General features: G+C 32.2%; 1 pseudogene; it reads right to left on the bottom strand.

The window, feature by feature from the left end:
- Positions 1-14,571: 14,571 nt before the first annotated feature.
- Positions 14,572-15,274, bottom strand: LOC139892730 (fasciclin-like arabinogalactan protein 11; annotated as a pseudogene).
- Between the last annotated feature and the right edge of the window lie 118 nt (positions 15,275-15,392).

Here is a 15,392-nt window from a genome sequence, read left to right as displayed (position 1 = left end):
GTTAAAACCAAATAAATACAAGACTTTAAATTAAAGCATAAAGTAAATAACGATAATGAAATTGCGAATAATAAAAGTGCGATAAAATAAACTTGCGATAATTAAAAAGTACGATAATTAAAAGTGCAATTAAATACAATAACAATAAAAATGCGATAATTAGAAGTGCAATTAAATATAAAATAAAGGAAATTAAATATGAAATAAAAGAATTATGCTTATTTAAACTTCCGTAATCATGATGTTTGACGTGTTGATTTTAGTTTTATGCCCATGGGTTAATTGTCCTTTGTCCTGGATTTTTTAATATGTCCATACGGATTTGTCCATAATAGTCCATCAGTCATAAATATAAAGAGCGAAAGCCTTCGTCAAATTATTCTTATTCCCGAAGTCAAATATTCCAACTAATTGGGGATTCGAATTGTAACAAGGTTTTAATACATTGTTTAATGAATACACCAGGTTATCGACTGCGTGTAAACCAAGGTTTTACTACTTTGTTAACAATTACACCAATTACCCTTGAATGTAATTCACCCCTGTTTCAACAAGTTTATTAACTATTAATCCAGTTCCGTATCCGGTAAAATGAATAATTATTGGTATTTATAAATATCCCGCCCACCGTACCCAGTCAAGCGTATGTGGTTATATATAAATACGTCAAATTATAAGTTTGTATATTAAATTAACAAGGTATTGTTTAGTTAATATAAAACCCATTAATAGCCCATAGTCTAATTTCCACAAGTGTCATTCTTTTGTCCAAACCCCAATTATGGTATAAAGCCCAATTACCCAATTTTAGTAATTAGCCCAACATCATGATTACTTCGGATTAAATAAGCATAATAATAACTTAGCTACGAGACATTAATATAAAAAGGTTGAACATAACTTACAATGATTAAAAATAGCGTAGCGTTACACGGACAGAATTTCGACTTACACCCTTATAACATTCGCTAACATACCCTTATTATTAGGATTAAAATTAAAATTAAAATTTAAAATATAAATATAAATATATACGATATAGATAGAGAGATGGATGGATTTTTTGGTTATTTTTGCGATCAGAATTTGTTTGCTTTTATAGGGATTTTTGACTTTTGGGGCTCCGCGACTCGCGGCATTTTTGCCTTCAAACTCCGCGAGTCGCGGAGTTTGAAATTACAGCTCAGTCCCTTTTGGAGTCTTTCTTGCCGACGGTTTATAATATATATATATAATATATATATAATTAATATAATTAATTATATATTATATTATATTTATATACATAGTTAACTTGTAATTTTTAGTCTGTTGCGTCGAGCGTTAAGAGTTGACTCTGGTCCCGGTTCCGAATTTTCGAACGTCCTTGCGTACAATTTTATATTTTGTACTTTGCGTTTTGAATCTTGTACTCTTGTAATTTCGAGACGTTTCTTATCAATAATTGGAACCTCTTTGATTGTCTTTTGTACTTTTGAGCTTTTTGGTCGTTTGCGTCTTCAATTCGTCGAATCTGTCTTTTGTCTTCACCTTTTATTATTTAAACGAATATCACTTGTAAATAGAACAATTGCAACTAAAAGCTTGTCTTTCTTGAGGAATAATGCTATGAAATATATGTTCGTTTTTAGCATTATCAAACATCATGGGTCATGGGACCCCTTCTAATCATACATAGTTAATGATCGATGATGTTATGTCTTGATAATTTATACGATGATTTTGTAAATATTGTACGATGATGATGAATTATGTTAACAAACAAAGATTAGCACCTGTTGATTTTCTCCTGCCCGTAAACTTGTTGATTTTCCTGCAATTCACGAACGGCTCCTGTGAACCGAACCCTCGTTGTTGCCTTATGATGTTGGACTACCTTGTGGACTTAATTGAAAATACAAATGGGCTTTTACCTTGGGCTCCTTTTTAAATATAGATGGACTTGTACCTTGGACTTTAAGTGTTATAGTAATGGACTTTCAAAATCCGTTAGGAAAATTGTTGATGACAATAAACATGATTATGATCGAGATGATTACAATTAGATGATGATGGTTGCCGATAATGTTAATATCGATAATGAAAAAATAGATGATGATGATATTATTGATAATGATGATGAATCCATGTTGAAGATGATATATGATAGATGAGATTGATGGTTAAAATAATTAAAAGTGGGGATTAATTCAAGAAACAAATGAACGACTCAATGTTTAGGCGTGTGTTTGGTTTAACCGAGAGGTCTCGGGTTCGAGCCCGGGCAATGGCGTTTTATGTTTAGGAGCTTGTTTTCTTTAAAGGTTGTATTCTAAAATTATTTATTATTATTATTATTATTATTGTTATTATTATTATTATTATTATTATTATTATTATTATTATTATTATTATTATTATTATTATTATTATTCTTATATAACAAATTATTGATTATTGATTTACAATATAATGCTATCTATATATGTATTAATATAACTATATGTACAAATATTGATATACAAAGTAAATATATATAACTTTAAAATAACAAATATATTACTAACTTAAACAAACTGGTTTGATTATTATTACATGTCCATTATATGTGTTAATATATATAAAAATGATATAGGTTCGTGAATCTGAGGCCAACCCTGCATTGTTCAATATCGTCATATGTATTTTTACTACAAAATACATTAAGTGAGTTCATTTGCTCCCTTTTTACTCTTTACGTTTTTGGGCTGAGAATACATGCAAATGCTTTATTAACTGTTTTACAATATTTATATGCGTGAGTTCATTTGATCCCTTTTACTCTTTACGTTTTTGGGCTGAGAATACATACAAATGCTTTATTAACTGTTTTACAATATTTATATGCGTGAGTTCATTTGCTCCCTTTTACTCTTTATATTTTTGGGACTGAGAATACATGCGCTGTTTTTATAACTGCTTTATTAAATGCTTTTGAAATATATTTTGAATTGAGAATACATGAAATGCTTTTATAAATGTTTGACGAGATAGACACAAGCAAAACATTCCTCGAATGAATCATTATGCAGACAGAAGTTCTGCGGATTATTATTAAATTATGTGGACATGATAATTGCCACCATTGAATTATGTGGACATGATAATTACCACCATTGAATTATGTGGACATGATAATTGCCACCATTGAATTATGTGGACATGATAATTGCCACCATTGAATTATGTGGACAGGATAATTGCCACCAATTGATGTGAATGTTATATATCGAGAGAATGATTTTATACACAGGTTATGTGTATGTTATTTTTGTGCACAAGATATGTGTACAGTTACTATAATTTATGAAAATAGTTTCGTACACGAGAAAGATGTAATGTATTTAAAAGATATAGCATGTACATTACAGGTGGGTATAGGATTCGGGCCCATTTGTACCATGCATCATTTAAATTTTGTGGTCTATCAAAATGATAAATTTTATTGTTTTAAGATAAACCGATGAACTCACCAACCTTTTGATTGACACTTGAAAGCATGTTTATTCTCAGGTATGAAAGAAATTTTCCGCTGTGCATTTGCTCATTTTAAGGACATTACTTGGAGTCGATCATCGCTCTGAGATCAAATGTTGATGACTTCGTCCAGATGGATTAGGACGGGGCATTTCAATGGTCTCCCTAATGTGATATACCCCACCTATCAAAGGAAAGCCTTTTATAAACTAAGGCATTTCTGGAAAGTCTTTCAAATGTTTGACAAGTTAATTTTACCATAACTAAATGTGCTGATAAATTCTGACCGACTCTAGACAAGATTTCCTCAATCATATCCACTGGTAGGTCTTCTAAAATATTCAGTTGTCTACCCTTAACGTCCATTTTGTTTTTATACTGTAAAATAGACAAAAGTTAGATTCGTAAAAGATAATTAACAAACAATACAAGCAATTTTTACATAGAACATAAAAGTACAAGCACACTACAATATATATAATACACAACATGATTACAACCCTCTAATCTGAATCACTGGTTTCTTCTTCTTCAGACTTGGTTCGTTTTCCTAATTTTCTAGGGATATATGGTGTTCCTCTAATACGAGCCATCATTTTCCACAATGGTTTAGAAAAACCTGGTGGTTTAGAGGTTCCCTGGTTATTGTTACAATTTAGGAAATACGGACGTTGCCGATACATATAAAGTTCATCGGGGTTGGAATCAGGTTTCTCTATTTTTATACTTTTTCCCTTATTATTTTATTTTGCTTTATTAAATTGGGTCGAGGTAATTTCTATAACATCATCGGAATCCTCATCGGGATCCGATTCATCGGAATATTGGTAATCTTCCCAATATTTTGCTTCCTTGGCGGAAACACCATTGACCATTTTTAACTTTGGTCCGTTGGTTGAGGATTTTCTTTTATTTAATCGATTTACTGTAGGTATCAATATTTCTTCCTCCGGAACCTCTTCTTCTTCCAGTTCCTCCTCTTCTGGTTCCTCCTCTTCTGGTTCCTCCTCTTTCGGTTCCTCCTCTTTCGGTTCCTCTTCGGGAATTTGTGAATCTTCCCAAAGTATATTCGACTCATCATTATTATTAGGTGAGTCGATGGGATTTGTACTAGAGGTAGACATCTATCACACAATATCAAACACGTTAAGAGATTAATATATCACATAATATTTACATGTTAATAATATATAGTTTCCAACAAAAAATGTTAAGCAATCGTTTTTGAAGAAAAACACGGTCGAAGTCCAGACTCACTAATGCATCCTAACAAACTAGATAAGACACATTAATGCAAAAATTCTAGTTCTCTAAGACCAACGCTCTGATACCAACTGAAATGTTCCATTCATATTGATTATAAATATTCCATATTAATTGATTTCGTTGCGAGGTTTTGACCTCTATATGAGACGTTTTCCAAAGACTACATTCATTTTTAAAACAAACCATAACCTTTATTTTATCGACAAGGTTAAAAAGTCACCACCTAGATTATCCAGGAATGATAATCTAAAAATATCACACTTACACACTACCAATACATATTGGTTTACAATATTAATATGTTACAACAAAGTAAATATCGAATGCAGTTTTAAACAATATAATACAAGCATACTGACACCAAATCTTGTCCATAATTTATCATGCAACAGCGGAAGCTCTTAATAATCACCTGAGAATAAACATGCTTTAAACGTCAACAAAAATGTTGGTGAGTTATAGGTTTAACCTATATATTTATCAAATCGTAATAAAGACCACAAGATTTCATATTTCAATATACATCTCATACATAGAGATAAAAATCATTCATATGGTGAACACCTGGTAACCGACATTAACAAGATGTATATAAGAATATCCCCTATCATTCCAGGAAATCCTTCGAACATGATAAAAACAACATCAAAGTACTAAAGCATCCGGTACTTTGGATGGGGTTCGTTAGGCCCAATAGATCTATCTTTAGGATTCGCGTCAATTAGTAGATCGGTTTACTAATTCTTAGGCTACCAAGCAAAAGGGGCATATTCGGCTTCGATCATTCACCCATATAATGTAGTTTCAATTACTTGTGTCTATTTCGTAAAACATTTATAAAAATTGCGCATGTATTCTCAGCCCAAAAATATACAGGGTAAAAAGGCAAATGAAACTCACTTTCACAGATTTTTACTTCGTCGGGAAGTAAGACTTGACCACTGGTCGATTCACGAACCTATAACAAATATGTACATATATATCAAAGTATGTTCAAAATATATTTACAACATTTTTAATACATTTAGATGTTTTAAGTTTATTAAGTCAGCTGTCCTCGTTAGCAACCTACAACTAGTTGTCTATAGTTAGATGTACAGAAATAAATTGATATATATTATCTTGAATCAATCCACGACCCAGTGTATACACATCTCAGGCTAGATCACAACTCAAAGTATATATATTTTTGGAATCAACCTCAACCCTGTATAGCTAACTCAAACATTACTACATATAGAGTGTCTATGGTTGTTCCAAATAATACATATAGACGGGTCGATATGATATGTCAAAACATTTGCATACGTGTCTATGGTATCCAAAGATTACATAATATATTAGAATACATGTATAATACAATATAAGTTAGCTAGGATATGATTAGTATAGATTTGTTACCAATTTTCACGTAGCTACAACAAGAAAAATTATCCAATCTTGTTTTACCCATAACTTCTTCGTTTTAAATCCGTTTTGAGTGATTCAAGTTGCTATGGTTTCATATTGAACTTAAGTTTATTAATATAAACAGAAAAATTATAAGTTTATAGTCGAAAATATAGATTACAAGTCATTTTTGTAAAGGTAGTCATTTAAGTCGAAAGAACGACGTCTTGATGACCATTTTGAAAAACATACTTTCACTTTGAGTTTAACCATGATTTTTGGATATAGTTTCATGTTCATAAGAAAAATAATTTTCCCAGAAGAACAACTTTTAAAACAAAGTTTATCATAGTTTTTAATTAACTAACCCAAAACAGCCCGCGGTGTTACTACAATGGCGTATATCCGGTTTTACTGTGTTTTTTTGTGTTTTCAGGTTTTAAATCATTAAGTTAGCATATCATATAGATATAGAACATGTGTTTAGTTGATTTTAAAAGTCAAGTTAGAAGGATTAACTTTTGTTTGCGAACAAGTTTAGAATTAACTAAACTATGTTCTAGTGATTACAAGTTTAAACCTTCGAATAAGGTAGTTTTATATATATGAATCGAATGATGTTATGAACATCATTACTACCTCAGGTTTTGTGGATAAACCTACTGGAAATGAAAAAAATAGATCTAGCTTCAAAGGATCCTTGGATGGCTTGAAAGTTCTTGAAGTAGAATCATGACATGAAAACAAATTCAAGTAAGATGTCCACTCAAAATAAGATTGTTATAGTTATAGAAATTGAATCAAAGTTTTAATATGAGTATTACCTTGTATTAGAAAGATATCTTACTGTAAATAAGAAAGATTTCTTGAGGTTGGATGATCACTCAAAGTGGATTTGCAAGATTGGAAGTAAGCTAGCAAACTTGGAAGTGTTGTTGGTGTGTTCTTGAGTAGTTATTTCATAACTTGGTTTATGTATGGATTTATGAACTAGATTGAGCTAGATTTTGTTGAAGATGATGAAGAACACTTAGAACAAAGTGATAACACTTGAGAGTGAGTAATTTAATTCAAGAAAAATTGAAAATGAATGTGTTTGTGTACTCCTACATTCACGTGAACTTTCATCCTCCATATAGGCTCCATTAGTTTGTTATTTTGTGAGATATTTCATGCTAGATGTTAAATGATGGTTCCCACATGGTTAGGTGACTCACATGGGAAGCTAAGAGCTGATCATTGGAGTGTATATACCAATAGTAAATACATTTAGAAGCTGTGTATTGTACGAGTACAAATACGAGTGCATACGAGTAGAATTGTTGATGAAAATGAATGAGGATGTAATTGTAAGCATTTTTGTTAAGTAGAAGTACTTTGATTAGTGTCTTTAAGTCTTTCAAAAGTGTATGAATACATATTAAAACACTACATGTATATATATTTTAACTGAGTCGTTAAGTCATCGTTAGTCGTTGCATGTAAGTGTTGTTTTGAAACCTTTAGGTTAACGATCTTATTAAATGTTGTTAACCCATTGTTTATTATAACTAAAGAGATGTTAAATTATTACATTATCATGATATTATGATATATTAGTATATCCTAGTATGATATAAATACAGTTAAATATTGTTACAACGATAATCGTTACATATATATCTCGTTTCGAAATCATTAAGTTAATAGTCTTGTTTTTACATATGTAGTTCATGGTTAATACACTTAATGCCATGTTTACTTATCATTTATCATGATTAAACATAGTGTATCAATATCTTGATATGATTCATATGTATTTAGTAAGACGTTGTTATAATGATAATCGTTATATATATCATTTTCGAGTTTCTTAATTCAATAGTCTAATTTTTATGTATATAACTCTTTGTTAAAATACCTAATGAGATACTTACTTATCATAATATCATGTTAACTATATATATAACCATATATATGTCATCATATAGTTTTTACAAGTTTTTAACGTTCGTGAATCACCGGTCAACTTGGGTGGTCAATTGTCTATATAAAACCTATTTCAATTAATCAAGTCTTAACAAGTTTGATTGCTTAACATGTTGGAAACACTTAATCATTTAAATATCAACTTCATTTAATATATATAAACATGGAAAAGTTCGGGTCACTACAATAAACAAGTTGTTTAAATCTTAATTGCAGATTCAAAAGCAATTTCAATTAACGTCAATCATAATTCAGTTGATCATATCTTTTGATTCGTTCATCGAAATTGCGTGATTTCTAAATGAAAAGTTATTGATTTTTCGCCATGGAAACTATGTATAAATATATATACTCGAGCACTAGACATGGATACACTATTAATATATAAAAGATAAGATATGAATGCTCACGTATCAATATTGTGATTCAATATTGCAGGAAAGTACGTAGACGCAACAGAGATGATAAACACTAGGTTTTACTTGCGAACTATACCCACGAACATTACCCATAACCTCCATAGCTATAACCCATTATTTCCTTAGCTCTATCCCGCTCGAAACTCGTTTTGAAAATAACCCACTCATAATACTAATAATAATACTCCGGACTATAAGATTAATAATAATATTAATCTTAATAATAATAATAATAATAATAATAATAATAATAATAATAATAATAATAATAATAATAATAATAATAATAATAATAATAATAATAAATACGGAGGAAGTAAGAGATATGTGTGTGTTTCAAAACCAAATTTCGATCGAGCTTTATAGACATTTCCTGGCCAGCCACCCCATGCGATCGCATTAGTCTGAAGGCTTATGGCTATGCGATCGCATGGCCTTCAGTTCCAGCTCACATCTGTTTTAGTTTTGTAGTTCGTCGACATAATATAATAATATATAATTTATATAATTTATATTAATTAATTATATATTATATTATATTCTCGTGCATAGTTGATTTGAAATTTTTGTTCCGATAAGTCGTACGTCATCACTCGACTTATGTCCCGGTTCCGGTTTTTCGAACGTCCTTTCGTACGCTTAGAAAACTTGTACTTTACGTTTCGTGACTCGTACCTTTGTCAAAATATAGACTTAAATTATCAATAAACTATATCACTCGAAATATAACTTATACATTTGATTGTTTTGGTCATTTGCTTCTATAAATCATCGTCTTGTTATTTACTAATATAATAGTATTTATCAAACGTTTTATAACCAAGTTAATATATATTCAATATTCATAAACACGTTTTAAATACACGTCGCAAGTTATTCATACAATTAATATTCCAACTTATCATATATATTCAAATAGATATTTAAACCAATAAGTTTAATGCACATTATCATATACTTAATACTTTGTTAACGTTTTTAAGTTAAAGAGTATATATGTATCTATTTACACATAATTGTTCGTGAATCATCGAGAATGTCGAAGGGTATTTGAATAGTTCAAAAATTTTGAGATTCAACTTTACAGACTTTGCTTATCGTGTCGGAATTATATAAAGATTAAGTTTAAATTTGGTCGAAAATTTCCGGGTCGTCACATTATGTAATTGTTGGGTTAACTTATCCAAAATCCAAAAATCACTCAGTTATCACGTGTTGAGTTTTGGTCGTTGGTTACTATTAGTTTTGACCAAAGAGGTCCAAGCATCAATCAAACTATGGACCAACTAATGTCCAAATGGTCCTCATTTATGCATATTGTCGTCAATGGAATGCAATATGGGAAAGATTAATTCGTAGGATTTACAGACTGAAAGGTGCACAAGAACTTGAATATAGCAAAATATAGCGAAATGTCGCGAAATATAGCGAAATATTGTCATAAATGGAATGCAATATGGGAAAGACAGTAAGAACTTGAATATAGCGAAATGTTTGATTTTATCTTTGTTTGGGAGTATGTAAGACAACATAATACTACTTTTGAGTAGTTTTCACTTTTGTTTTCTATGATACCAGTGTGTTGTTTTGTATTTCAGCTGTACTCGACCATCTAATTCAGTAAAATACAAGTGCATTTGAACAATAAATAATATCTCACACACCATTTATTACACAAGAAATAACACAAATCATAAACAGACAACATAACTAACATAATAGATCCATGACAGTTAAACAAATTTAAACAACATAGAAGAAGCTAATCATCACTCAAATTGTAAGTTGAGTCCAATTGTGTTGAGCATGACTCTTCATGTTTCCCCGTACGGCCGTACCCTTCGGATTTGCCTTCGTTTTTTACTTAGACTTTGACTTTTGTGTTTGATCTGATAGATCATAATGTGATGTGAAAACTGATCTACAATGTCCATATTCCAAGCAATGATTGCATTTTCTTTTATATTTGAAATCGCATTTGTCTTTTCCTTGGGACATTATACGAGCAGTACCCTTTGCTCGACTTGACTGTCTTTTTTCAACCAACGGAGGCCGGACAGTTTGTCGATTTCCTGGATCTATCCATTCAGAAATATGATCTAGTGGGTTAATATCTCCCATGTATGCAGCCTTGTAAGTTTCAATGTTGAAATACTATCGAACGTGATTAGTAACATCACATAGGCCGTAATACCTTGCTACCGTCATCACGTGTTCACATGGCAGACCGGAAAACTGCCACTGTTTGCATGTGCAAGTTTTTTTCTTGTAGATTGACTTTCCCGCCCTTTTTTCATATCCATCACCTCAAACTTAACTTTAGAGATCGGTTTCATAATCCAAGTAAGAGACTTACGATTTGATTACCCAGTTTATGCTCTGCGTATGGTGTCACATGTGTTGTTAAACCATCATCAGTGTTTCGATGCTCCCAGAACCATTGTTGAACCGAAGCTCTAAAGAACTCAAGTAGCATTGTAACATGGAGTTTCCTTGCATGAACTGACAGTGCGTTCATGGACTCTACTATATTAGTAGTTAAGTAACCATAACGAACATGATATGCATGATGTCTGGAAAATCTATTAAGCCATACATCAGTGAGTGTTTTGTTTTACTGTCTGGAAGACATTTAGATAGTATTTTATAGTGGTATTCAAAATCAGATTTCCTATACGCTTTGTACATCTTCTAGTAGTGCCATTCGTAACTTCTAACTCTTTTAGACTCTTTTGAGGTTCCCAAACAAATGACGACAACATAGTGCATTTTGTTCGACCACACAATTCGACCACCTAATCAAAGTAGTCGACCAAGCCTTTAAGAAAATTTGGCCGACCACCTTGAAAATGAGATGGTCGACCAGACTATATGGTGATCAATCATAATGTTTTTCGACCTAATGGTGTATAATGCCAATTTTTAAAAATAAATGGTATTTTTACCGAAAATTTTAAGAAAAAGTGTATTTTTCCAATTTCCTAGAAAAATATGACAACCAAATCAATGGAAATTAGCAATTTGTTAATGAAAATCAATCAGAACTAAAACATGGTTGGCGATGAGTTAGAGCCCAATAACATTACGGAACATCAATTGATATATCCTCTCCATATTACCTTACCTCTGGAGATCATCCAGGACGATATTGTTGTTGGTTAAAATTTTGTAGAAGATGGCAATTATAGCAATTGAAAATGAGTTAAGCGTTGTATTTCAAGAACAAGATATGTTTTACGTGTTGTTGATGGAACAAATCCAGTGCCCAAATAAGGTTAGAAAGATTTAATCAACTAAAAAAAATGTAATGCAATGGTTCGTGGATGCACCGCCTAAGCATACGAATTATGAGGAACAATTATCACGATACATCAAGGTAATTTGTCCATCTATACACATTACGCTAAGCTAAGGCAAGAAGGGTGTGGGATGAGATACAATATATTTGCCCAACACCAACATGCTCTTGCAATGCGTGCGCATGTGACCGGTGACCCTATTACTACAGTTCGGATGCTTTTCACCTTGTCAGTCGGGATAAACAATAGATACAAATGGAGTCACAAAAGAAACACAAAGACAGATGAATATGCTTTTCAAACGTAAATAGAATGATTAGTAACTTTAACTTAATGTCCAAGTTAGAAATATGATTGTGTTGTACTTTGTCTAAAAATACATCTATCGTCACTATTGGTCAATGATATATGAATATAGTAGCTTTTCCCACAAAATATTTCTAAAGAAAAATGCATTAAGCAGTCAAGTTTGGGTGCTTTAAGTTGGGCTTAGGTAGCCCATTGTGTTGGATTAAGGTCCATTAAAAACTATTATAATTATACAGTATATAGAAATTTGAGATTTTTGCATTTCAAATAAGATCCAGGGTTCGATTCGGTTTAATATCAAAGTGATTATTTTTCTATTCATATATATATCGGTATGTGTAGCATTTTCATAATATCGTTATGATCAATTAATGAGACTTGGCCGAAAATGACTGAACTGAATGATCAGTCCCGAGCCGGGGCACATGATGAAGGGATAAGATAAGAGAGTACTACACACCACTATGTCAGTAGAAGGTTACCGGGTCGATCTTCGTAAAGGATTATCGTTAACATGTTTATACCACTTGTATATAGCGGTTTCCGGACAAAAAATGCGTAGTTTAAGAAATTTTATTATCACACTAACTTTTCGTCACATTTACAATTTCACCTCTTACTTTTCATCTAACTATTTTGTCTCATATGCATAAAGTATGAGTATAAATGAACTTAACCTTATTGTTTTATCTATTTAAAAAATAAACAATTAATATGAGACAACTTAAAAAAAATATACTGGATAATTAATATGGGCATGTGAGTATTAATTTTGTGGTGACAGTTACCTAATTTTACAAGTATTATATACTTGTTAACAAGATATTGTTAATAAAATCTATAATAATTGCAAATATGCATATATGAATATATATATATATATATATATATATATATATATATATATATATATAACATATTATTATTATTATTATTATTATAAATGAATAAAAGAGAGACTCGATGATCTAGGCCATTACATGAAGTATTACAAATACAGATTGAACATTTGTTTGAAAGTAAATCTAATGTTAAACATGAACCTGATTGAAATTGCCCTATTGCATTGATGAAACGACAACCAACTCGGGGAAACGGGACCCCGATACCACCAACCCACCAATAACGAGAAGCTACTGCTTCCGTGAGTAGTAAACGCCACCTAGATCACCGAATCCAAAAAAAGTCCTCACCTGAATCGAAGTCTGCAACTGCGAACCTCAATCTACAAGCCCCCGACCCAACCGCATCATCCCCAAACCCGTATATTGACGAGATCAACGGCAGCGATATCGACGACGCGGTTTCATCTTCTCCGATCTCTTCCGGTGGTGATGGATTCTCTTATTGTTCCGGTGGTGGGTAGTTGCCAGGGTTTTGAAATCAGATTTGGGCTTCATAACTGAATGCCAATGCGTATCCATATCTTCCGGTCAGATCTCGAGTTTGTGTATCCATCTCTTAGCCAACGTGTATCCAAGTAGATGAATTGCCATAGAATTTTTCTATATAAGGATTAATTGTACATGAATGTTCATTATAGGATACAAGAATGTTGAAAGATCATATATAGAAACCCATGGTTGTAATTCAGGTTGTGGATTCGAGTGAACTCGGCATGTAACAAAGATGATGAAGCAATTTGTGGGCTGGTTATGTTCTGTACTAAATTTGGGGACAAACGGATAAAGATTTTAGAAAGAATTTATGGATTTGTATCTACATACTCGTATAATTTAGGATAAATGACAAATTGTATGAATTGTAATTGTTTAAGATATCATATTTGACGGAAAAAATTTTTTGGCCGGAATTTGATCGGAGAAGATGACCGGAAAATGATGTGTCAAGCAAGGTACATGTGGAATATACAAGTCATTATAAAAATAATAATTAAAAATGACACATGTCAGATATTACCTCAATTCCAATCATTTTTCAATTAAAGACTCTTTTAGGCACTAAATTGAAATAAGAGACCTTTGTGGGCAAGAAAGAAACGCATATATCCTTTATCGAAAAAAAATGTCTTTTATGTTACCTTTCTAGGTACTTTGACCTAAATTTAAATACTTAATTTTTAAAAATGTGGGCCATGTGAATCGGGTTTTTATTTTCCATCTTTAAACTGGTTAAATATCACCTGTGTTGTTTTTGTGGCCCAAGCCACCAAAATTGTATGGTTTTATCACAAAACCCTGTGAGCTTGTACCCGCAATTTGTTCAATCTATGCATAGATTTGTTGTTGACTTCTGAATATTTTTCCATCCTAATATACAAATGAGTCTAAGATATTGAACCTTTTTTTATTGACAACCAAACAGCTAAAACTAAAAAAGCCTTTTGAAGTTTAATAAATCATACATACATATACGAATATTCAACCACAAATTGATCCCAACCGTCTACTTTCACAAATATAACATCACAATAGACCAATAATTCCAACATGAATCCCATGCAAATAACCGCTAAAAACAACCGCACCCGATGCATCAACACTAGCACCATCATCACTCGCCGGGGTATCATCATCGGCACCAGACTTCATTTTTTTTAAAGGCACCGGTGCGGGGCAGGAGCTGCCGTACCAAACAGACTCATGGGTAACAAAACCTTGTCCACTTGATACCGCAAGTGACCCATCAGTGTACAAACTATTCGATATTGATGCCTCGATCACACCACTTGTTACATTCACTTGATTGCCCGAAGTTTATATATATAATGGAAATTTGTTGTTTCCATTATCACCAGCTTGTGTTCTTAAAGGGTTATTAATAGTTTGAAATTGTGTAGGAGTAATGTAAGTTGGTAACACATGGAATTGTACTAATGAGACTTTTTGTTGATCGGATAACGAGTTTAGTGCACCGGCTTTAAGATTAGCGAATGCTGGAGCAAAAACCGTCATTCCTTGATTTGAATTGTTTAGTTGTGTGCTTTTCACTGACTTGTGTGATTTTTATTAGAGGGATTAAGGTTGTAAATTGACTGTTATTTTCTAGGATTTTTTTTATGTTGGTGGGGCCGGTTGGAGGGCTGGAGCTTGGGCTAGGGTTGTGATTATTGAGAATCGAATGATGGTTAGACCATTCCCATCGGCAAGTGATGGGGAATGTCTTCATCACCTTCGTGGGAGGGCGCCGATGGCAATGGTGCCGCCCTCGGCCGCCCTCGCCTATTTCGCCCTGGGATTTTTCATCAAAGCATATTCGAGAACGAAGGAAGTGTCTGATTGTGCTG

This window comes from Rutidosis leptorrhynchoides, chromosome 1, assembly GCF_046630445.1.
Source record: "Rutidosis leptorrhynchoides isolate AG116_Rl617_1_P2 chromosome 1, CSIRO_AGI_Rlap_v1, whole genome shotgun sequence".
Taxonomy (NCBI): Eukaryota; Viridiplantae; Streptophyta; class Magnoliopsida; order Asterales; family Asteraceae; genus Rutidosis; species Rutidosis leptorrhynchoides.
This window is presented reverse-complemented; position numbering and strand designations above follow the sequence as displayed.